At 36.0% G+C, this 9344-nt stretch overlaps 1 long non-coding RNA gene across 1 annotated transcript; it reads right to left on the reverse strand.

Annotated features, from left to right (window-relative positions):
- Window positions 1-552: 552 nt before the first annotated feature.
- Window positions 553-9095, reverse strand: LOC106870957 (uncharacterized). Its single transcript, XR_008264120.2, has 3 exons — window positions 8918-9095; window positions 3429-3571; window positions 553-659 (listed from the first exon to the last, which is right to left on the reverse strand). It is a non-coding gene; the product is annotated as an uncharacterized LOC106870957 (long non-coding RNA).
- Window positions 9096-9344: the final 249 nt, after the last annotated feature.

Genomic DNA, 9344 nt, shown 5'->3' on the forward strand with positions numbered 1-9344 from the left:
CCTGACTGAGAAGACCCATGACCAATCCTACTCCTTGTATGTAAGACCACATTATCATTTTTGAAGATACTAGGCTGTGATTTAAGGGAATCTGGCTACTATTTCTTGCTGCTTCCATGATCACAAATATTCCTACATCAATAAGTTATCTTTGAATAGGAAGGATCCAACTGTCCACTAAGTTCATTGCATGGGGCATCCTGTTATCTTCCTTAGGGAAAAATTTCTCCATCTTCTCAATCTTTTAGCAGTTGGGAAAGAGATAGTATGGTGGAGTTCTGTCCTGTAAATTCTATAGTTGGTGTGGATAAGGGGCCAATTCTTCAATTATGCCTTGTGGTTGGTGTTATAGGTAAAGCAAAGGTACTACAGATAAAATCAACCCCAGGACTATCTGAAATCAGACAATATAACAGAATAGGAATGCATACAGTTAGGTGAGCTGAGAGAAATGCATCTAAGATGAGGAAAGAACTGATCTGAATGGTGTTGAATCATCCTTTGTCTTTTTAAATCTTCTCAAATAGGAACAAAGAAATCTACTTCACTGACCTTATAATCTTGGTTTCAAATTTTGGCACAAGGCCAGCAATTTCTGGGAGTTGGGTAAATCAATTGCATTGACACCACTGCTCAACTGGTACTTATTTTATTGACTCCTAAAAGGACAAAAGGCAAAGTTGACCCTGGCAGAATTTGAACTCAGAATGTAAAGACAGACAAAATATCTCAAAGTATTTTGCTCAGTTTGCTAAAAACTCTGTCATTTTGCCACTTTGAACTTATTATCATATTAGTTTTTAACATAAGATGGTGAGCTGGCAGAATTGTAAGGGTATCAGACAAAATGAAGTATTTTTAGTACCATTTCTTCTAACAGAGTCTGAGTTCAAATTATACTTAGGTTGACTTTTCCTTTCATTCTTTGGGGTTGATAAAATAATAGTCAAGAACTGGAGTTCATGTAATCGTCTTGCCCCTCCCCTTAAAATTGCTGGTCTTCTGACAAAATTAGAAGAAGAAAAAAAAGTTTCTTACAACATAAGCACAAGGCCCCACATTTTAGTGGGAGGAAACAGTTAATGATACCAAACCCAATACATGACTTGTATTTTATTTTACTGAACTCTGAAAGGATAAAAAGCAGTTGAACTTGGTCCATAAACAGTTGTGACTAAATTCCACCCTACCTGCCACCATAACATCGGCACAAGGCCTGAGATTTGTTAGGGAGTGTCTTGTCAAATGTATTACCCATAGTACTTTATTTTATCGACTCCAGAAGGATGAAAGACAAAACTGATCTGAGTAGGATTTGAACTTAAGATGTAGAGAGCCAGAAGAAATGTTACTTGGATTTTTTTATCTGGTGCTCTAATGATTCTGCCAGTCCTCAATTGTTTTGGGGTCCAAAATTTTGAAGGTGAGGATTAGTGGATTAAATTGATCTCAGTATTTGACTTGAGTCTATTGATTCTGGAAGGATGAAAAGCAAAGCTGATCTTGGATGGATTTTGAATTCAATGCATATAAAGTCAGAAGAAATGTCACATTTTGTCTGATGCAGTAATGATTCTGCCTGCTCACTATCTTCAAAATAATAACAATCCTTTCTGCTACAGTAATCTCTCGACTATTGCGGGTGTTATGTTCTACCACCCACTCCCTGGTGATAGGTGAAAATCCATGAAGTAGAAACATTATTGTGCTGTACACTTTTTTAATTATTTTTATAATTTGTATATATCTATTTTATTATAGATGCAAAACAACACCATGGAGGAATTGATGTAAGCTTAAATAATAAACCACGATAGGTGAACCATGATATGGTGAGGGATTACTGTATAGGCACAATGCCATAAATTTTGTTGGGAGGAGCTAGTTGATTGCATCAAACTGGTTCTCACTTTATCAACTCTGAAACAAGCAAAGACAACCTCAGGCGACATTTGAACTCAAGAACGTAAAGCAAGAAGAAATGCCTTTAGGAATTGTTTCCGTCGTTCTAAAAATTCTCCTAGCTTGCCACCTTAATAATAATAATAATAATATATTTTCATCTGTCTTTTTATGTTCTGAGTTCAAATTCTGCCGAAGTCGGCTTTGCCTTTCATCCTTTCGGGGTCGATAAATTAAGTACCATTTGCGTACTGGAGTTGATCTAATCGACTGGCTTCCCTCCCTCAAAATTTCAGGCCTTGCGCCTAGTGTAGAAGAGAATATAATATATTTGGCACAAGGCCAGCAGTTTCAACGGATGGATTAAGCCGATTACATTGACCTCCCCCACCCACCACCAGTGCTCAACTGGTACTTATCTTATCGACCCTGAAAGGATGAAAGGCAATGTTGACCATGGCAGAATTCAAACTCAGAAAGTAAAGATAAATGAAATATCGCTAAGCATTTCGCCCGAAGTGCTAATGATTCTGCCAGATTGCTGCAATAATAATAATAATCCTTTCTACTGTAGTGACAAGGCCTGAAATTTGGGGGAGGGGACTAGTTGATTATATCGACCCCAGTACTCAACTGGTACTTAATTTATCAGCCCCGAAAAGATGAAAGCAAAGTCAACCTATGCATAATTTGAACTTAGAACACAGTGGCAGACAAAATACCGCTCAGCATTTTGCCCAGTATGCTAGTGATTCTGCCAGCTCGCCGCCTTAAATGATGATAATAATAATAATAATCCTTTCTACTATAGGCACAAGGCCTGAAATTTAGGAGGAGGGGACTAGTTGATTACATCGACCCCAGTATTTCACTGATACTTAATTTATTGACTCCAAGAGAAAAAAAGGCAAAGTAGACCTCAGCAGAGTTTGAATTCAGAATGTAGCAACAGGCAAAATACTGCTAAGTGTTTCGTCCAGTATGCTAACAATTCTGCCAGCTCACTGCCTTAAATAATAATAATAATAATCCTTTCTATTACAGGCACAAGGCCTGAAGTTTTGGGGGAAGGGACCGGTCAATTACATCGACCCCCAGAATTTCACTGGTACTTAATTTATCGACCCCAAAAGGATGAAAGGCAAAGTCAACCTTGGCAGAATTTGAACTCAGAACATAGCAACGGGCAAAATACTGCTAAGTATTTTCTCCAGCATGCTAATGATTCTGCCAGCTTGCCACCTTATTATTATTATTATTATTATTATTATTATTATTATTATTATTATTATTATTAATAATAATAATAATAATAATAATAATAATAATAATAATAATAATAATAATAATAATAATAATAATAATAATAATAATAATAATAATAATAATAATAATAATAATAATAATAATAATAATAATAATAATAATAATAATAAAATTAAAAAAAAAAAAAAAAAAAAAAAAAAAAAAAATATGTGATGTTCCCAAAAGATTTCATAACAAGATTTAGGTCTGTAATACAATACCATTCTATTCTGTTAAAATGTGCCAGTATGGAGCTTCTTGATTGTTTAACCTGCTAGAAATACTGTTCAAATCTCCTTCAAATCAAACCCTGCAGTCTTAGAACAGAAAAATGCTGAAGTGATCCTGATTGGCTGCTTCTAGGCTGAAAAAAAAAAAGGTAGGATGATGCTTTTGATCTTAAATCTTGATCAGAGCTGACTCAGGCTAAGTAAAACCACTTCTGGCGAAAGATCTCATTAATGAAATATTAGTTAACCTCTAACCTCATAATAAAACACACAATCTTTCTATTGCTTCCCTAATCTGATTCCTGCTAACATTTCTAGGTGGGATAACTATCGTTAATTAATTACTTAACTCACTCTGTTATTTCATTATAATGAAGATTGAGACAAACAACACACACAAAAAATATATATATATATATATGTATGTATAAGTAAAAGAAGATATATTTTTATTTATTTCATTTATTATTTCAGCAACTTTAAATTTTCTTTTCAACACATTGAAAAATGGAGGGGGGTGGGGCAAATCATGTTCGGACCGGGGAGATTTGTGTGTCTAGAGAAATAGGGAAAACGTTTATTTATTTATTTTTATTTTTTTAAAATTTTTGTTTCAGTGTGAGAAGGTAGGGTCATAGTGGAGGTTTTTTAAATTATTAAGACATGATGTTGGCTGATTCAGACTGGTTTTCACATAGTGAAGACATGACAGCAATTGAGGGAGAAAAGAAAATTTTTAAAATACTCCAACCAAAATAGCTTTCTTTCAGCAAAAAACAAAACAAAAAAACAGGGCAGTTTGAGTAGATGAAGGTGAAATTACAGTAGAAGAAGGTGGGATGTTGAGCAGATGATAGACAAAACAAGCACTTTTCTATCATTAGAATAAACCACAAATGTTTTAGGAAGAAGGCGCGATAGATTTAACTTTGCATTTGTGCTGTATTTTTTTATTTCATCTGGCATGTGAATATACCAAATGCATGGAGTATTTCAGTTACTGGCTGTGGTAATGTGTACCTCCACAGTCTGTTCCATGGCCAAAACATTGGCAATCGCTAAACCCATCAAGTTTGTTCCTTGGGAAGATTTCAGTGAGAACCCAGCAAAACTAAAAATAACAGCTACCAAAGTAGTGTCACAGGCTGCCATTGGTCTTTGTGCTTTGAGAGAAAGCATCATAGAAGACTACAGCAGTCAGTAGGACGAGAATCCCTCTAGAATTGAACAGGTTTCCCCCACTGTCTCAACACAATTTTGATATTAGGGCTTTGAAAGTTGATCACTATGAGGATTGAACTTGCAGCTTCTTCTTTACACTGACCCAGTTTACTACCAAATAGCCATAGAGTGGTGAAAAAAATCACAGAAATGGACACATCCTTGATAATGAGGAAATGCTGAGGGATTTGATAAGCAAAGTTGACTGATCCTGATGGATTTTAACTCAAAAATTGTAAAATACCATAAATATTTATTTCTTTATTGCCCACAGGGAGCTAAACATAGAGGGAACAAACAAGGACAGACAAAGGGATTAAGTCGATTACATCGATCCCCAGTGCGTAACTGGTACTTATTTAATCGACCCCGAAAGGATGAAAGGCAAAGTTGACCTTGGCGGAATTTGAACTCAGAACGTAGCGGCAGAGGAAATAACCGCGAAGCATTTCGCCCCGCGTTCAAATGTTTCTGCCAGCTCACTGCCTTGAATACCATAAATATTGCAAGGCATTTAATCTGGAATGCTACTGTTTCTGCCATTCACCATATTGATGATGATGATGTTTTCTAACGCTGTCGCAAGGTGATAAACTTGGTGGGGTGAGAAAGGAGTTGACTAAAGCAAACCCAGCATTGCAACAAATACTTATTGGCTCACTGATTTTGAGATTTTAACTCAGAATATAAAGGTAGGTCTTTTGTCTGGTACTCTCCAAATTCTGCCAAATTACCCCCAATGATAACAATAAAAATAATGATTACTTTTGATTAAGCTCAAGGCCAACTTTAATAGAGCAAGTTGGGGGGAGTGATATCTTAGGAATTACAGATCTTATGTATATTTCAGGAAACCATTTAGCAGTTAAATGATAAATAAAATGATTACATTTCATTGTTATAATTTTTAAAATAAATTGTAACGTTCATATACTTCTGAAGTGTTAGCTCAAGTCTTACCTTCAGTCAGGAATATTAAAACCAGATTTATTATTTTTTGTTTACTTCTATCCTCGAGCATCAGTTTTTAAAGACAGGGAGAAGAAACAGGGAGCTGCAACAGTCATGTATTCCTCAAAGGCATAAGCATTACAAGCAAAGCAAGGGACAGTGATGCTAGTGAGAGTGAACTGTATTTGACACTCATTGCACAATGGTGTTGCACTTTAGGTGGGCAGGTGTTAACACAAAGTAATAAAGGCATGATGACAGCACATTAAAATTAAACTATCTGGTATGGGAGAAGGCATCACAGCAGAGTAGTATCTCATCACAGTTGGACAAGCTTCCCAATTGTGCCAAGAATGCTGGAGCTTTGAAGACTAGGCACTGTGGGGATTGAAAATGTAGCACTTTTCTCACACTTATAGCAAATAACCCCCAGGTAATAAGCTGTACTATATTTGGTACTTTATTGACTTTAAAGATGGAAAACAAAGTTGATCATGACAGGATATGAATGTAAAGTGATATCATTAAGATAATCCAAGGTATCTGAACTAGTGTTCTTTGATTTCTGCCATTCACTACTATTTCTGTCAGTTTTTTTCCCCTGCATTTTGTACAAGGTCTGATCATTTTTACTTTGATACATCTGAGGTGTTGCTCTGTAAAGTAAGTGTGCATGCATCTTCTGAGAGAAATAGGAGCCCAAGGTTGAAACAAACTTCTGTTGCTATATTTGTTGAAACACACTGCTTTTGGTTCAGCCAATTTTTAAAATAGTGGAAGTATTTAGTAAAATAATTGTCTCATTATTAAGCTGGTGCTTGAAATGCAAATTAACATTGACATTTTGATGGAAGGTTTTAATTTAGAAACACTCTATAGCAGAAAGTTTGTATCATAGAACCAGGGAGTAGTCTTAGATGGGGTGGTATCAAAAAGGTTAAGAGAAACACCAAGGCTGCAGAGCATGGGCGGGAATAAATATAAGAATATGGGCTTGAGTTTAATTGCTGATACTAAGAAGATGGAGTAGTGCACTGTGGCAGAGTATACAGTAGTGATACAGACAAGCTTATTGTGTAAAGGAAGAGGGAAGGTAGTTGGTGATCTGGGAATGATGGATATAGTGGTAGTGGTGAGTGCATTAGTACTATTTGTGGTCATATGACAGAGACAGCAATAGTCAGGTTGATGATGGTGTTGATAGCTGTGACGACTGTGGCAATTGTGAAATACCTTACATTCGATGGCTGCATCCCTTGGTAAGCATATTAAAAGAAAATGATGTTATTGCTGGTATTGCTTAACTGCATTTTAGTCCTGATTAAACAGAACTGTGATAAAAGGCAATAATGTACCTTGGACTACATTATCTGATGTGCCTGCTTTCTAAAATGGTAGGATGTGGTTTGATGGCAATTTGCCTGCTACTTCTAGCAAGTCTAACAACCACATAGAAAATCATGTTGGTGATATTAATAATGAAAATAATTCACTGAAATATTCTTAATGAAGGTGAGGTGAAGGTGGTAGTAGTAGTAGTTTAGCCCCAGGTCAGCCTTGATCAAGCAGACATGATCGTCATCTTTTTCCTGTCTAAGAAATGAAAGACCTGACCTCATTACCAAATATGAACTTTTTTCAAACATGAGTGGAGGTGTGGTCTGTGGAATGATCATATTTATAGAAGGTAAACCAAACATGTAGCAGCTCCAAGGTCAATACAAAGTAATGTTAGTGACAGAGATTTGTCATATGGTCACCCAAAAGTGTCCCTATAACTTCTTTGGGTCTACAACCCATCACTATTTCTCCTATCTCATTACTAACACTCTAATGATCTCACAACATCTGACAGTTAGATTGAGACAAAGGTTTTTTTTTTTTTAATCAGATCTATAATTTCAATCATGTATAGGGAACTGTTTCAATAAAAGCAACTAAGCGTAATTAATATATATCCATCTTTAAATATGAACACACACACACACATATATATATATATATATATGCTTTATTTAAAAGCAGCAGAAATATAACAAAAGACTGTTACTCTGAGTTTCACGTTCCCGTTCATTGGACAGTTTTGTTAGATGAACGGGAACATGAAACTCAGAGTAACAGTCTTTTGTTATATTTCTGCTGCTTTTAAATAAAGCATATTACTCTACCTCTGGTATTTGAGTACTCTTTTTTCCACTTTGTTGCACATTTTATGTGCTTACTTCGATATATATATATATATACACACCTGTTTATACTGTTCAGGTGTTTTAACACCCAGTGCTTTCAGAGAGTAATTCCCACTGCACTAAGTCGCAGCCTACTGGCAAAAAAGCGAAGCACATACACAGAGAATGTGTTCAATAGTGTTTACATTAGCACTGCTTCTAATTCATATCTCAATCTATTCTTATGTATGCATTGTCAAGGTATACCAACAAATGGTTTTTACAATGTATATTGTCATTGACTGGCAATTCAGGTATGTGAGGCTAAGCCACAAAAACGGCAGAAATTTGATGTCCAACACTTCTGAATGGGACTTGGGGTGAATTGACTCGCTAATCTATGACTTTCATGTGTTTTAACACCCTGGTACTTTGAAGGAGTCATCTCCACCATGCCAATTTGCAGCCTACTGGCAAACAAGCAAAGTGCATACATTGAATATGTGGTCGATAATGCTTATAACATTAACGCTGCTTCTAATTCATATTTGAATTTATTCTTATGTATACACCATTAAGGCATACTGGCAAATGGCTTTTACACTATTTGTATATAGCCATGGATTAGTGATTCAGTCTGCCTCCAGGTCGGTTCAGGAATGTGATAAGCCACAAAAATGGTAAAACATCAATGTCCATTGCTCTTGAATTTGAGATAGATTGTCTCGCCTGTCTATGACTTTCATGGATTTTAACATCTCGTTTTGAGGGGAGTCATCCCTACCATGCTAACCTGTAGCCTGCTGGCAAAAAAGTGAGACAAATACATTGAGTATATGTGGCTGATAATTTTTACAACACTAGCACTGCTTCTAATTCATATTTCAAGACACGCACACAGATTTAAAACTGAGACTTCTAACAAATGTACATGAAGAACATCACTTATGATACAGCTATGAATTGTACCTTCATATCTGCTAAGTTACTGGAACAAACCAACCCTGGTTGTCAAGCAACGGAAGGAGGCCAAACATACACACACACACACACACATATATATGATAGGCTTCCACAGTTTCTGTTTACCAAATTCACTCACATGGCATTGGTTGGCTTGGGATTATAGAAGACACTTACCCAAGGTGCTGCACAGTGGGACTGAACCCAAAACCACTTGGTTGCAAAGACAGCTTCTTAACCGAACAGCCATGCCTGCACCAGAGGGTGTGTATAAACTAAAAGAATTTCATGTTCTTGAAATTTCTAAATTCTTATAATGTCAGCAACATAGAATTCTCACTGGTAAAAATGGTTTCTGAAATGGATACAGATGTTCAAAGGATTACTTTAGTCCAGGGGCAGAACACTTGTCATGTCTACAGGAGGTGTGGGTTCAAGTCCCACAAGCAACCTTCAACTTTTTCTCAAAGGGTTTTTCAACTCAGTATTCCTAAAAAACTTGACATGTGTGTGTGTGTGTGTACATGCATGTATTAAATACTCTTTGTACTAATCACACACACACATACAAATTCTCACACAGACTTCATTTATTGTCATTTTT

Source organism: Octopus bimaculoides, chromosome 5 (assembly GCF_046866305.1).
Source record: "Octopus bimaculoides isolate indiv1 chromosome 5, ASM4686630v1, whole genome shotgun sequence".
NCBI lineage: Eukaryota > Metazoa > Mollusca > Cephalopoda > Octopoda > Octopodidae > Octopus > Octopus bimaculoides.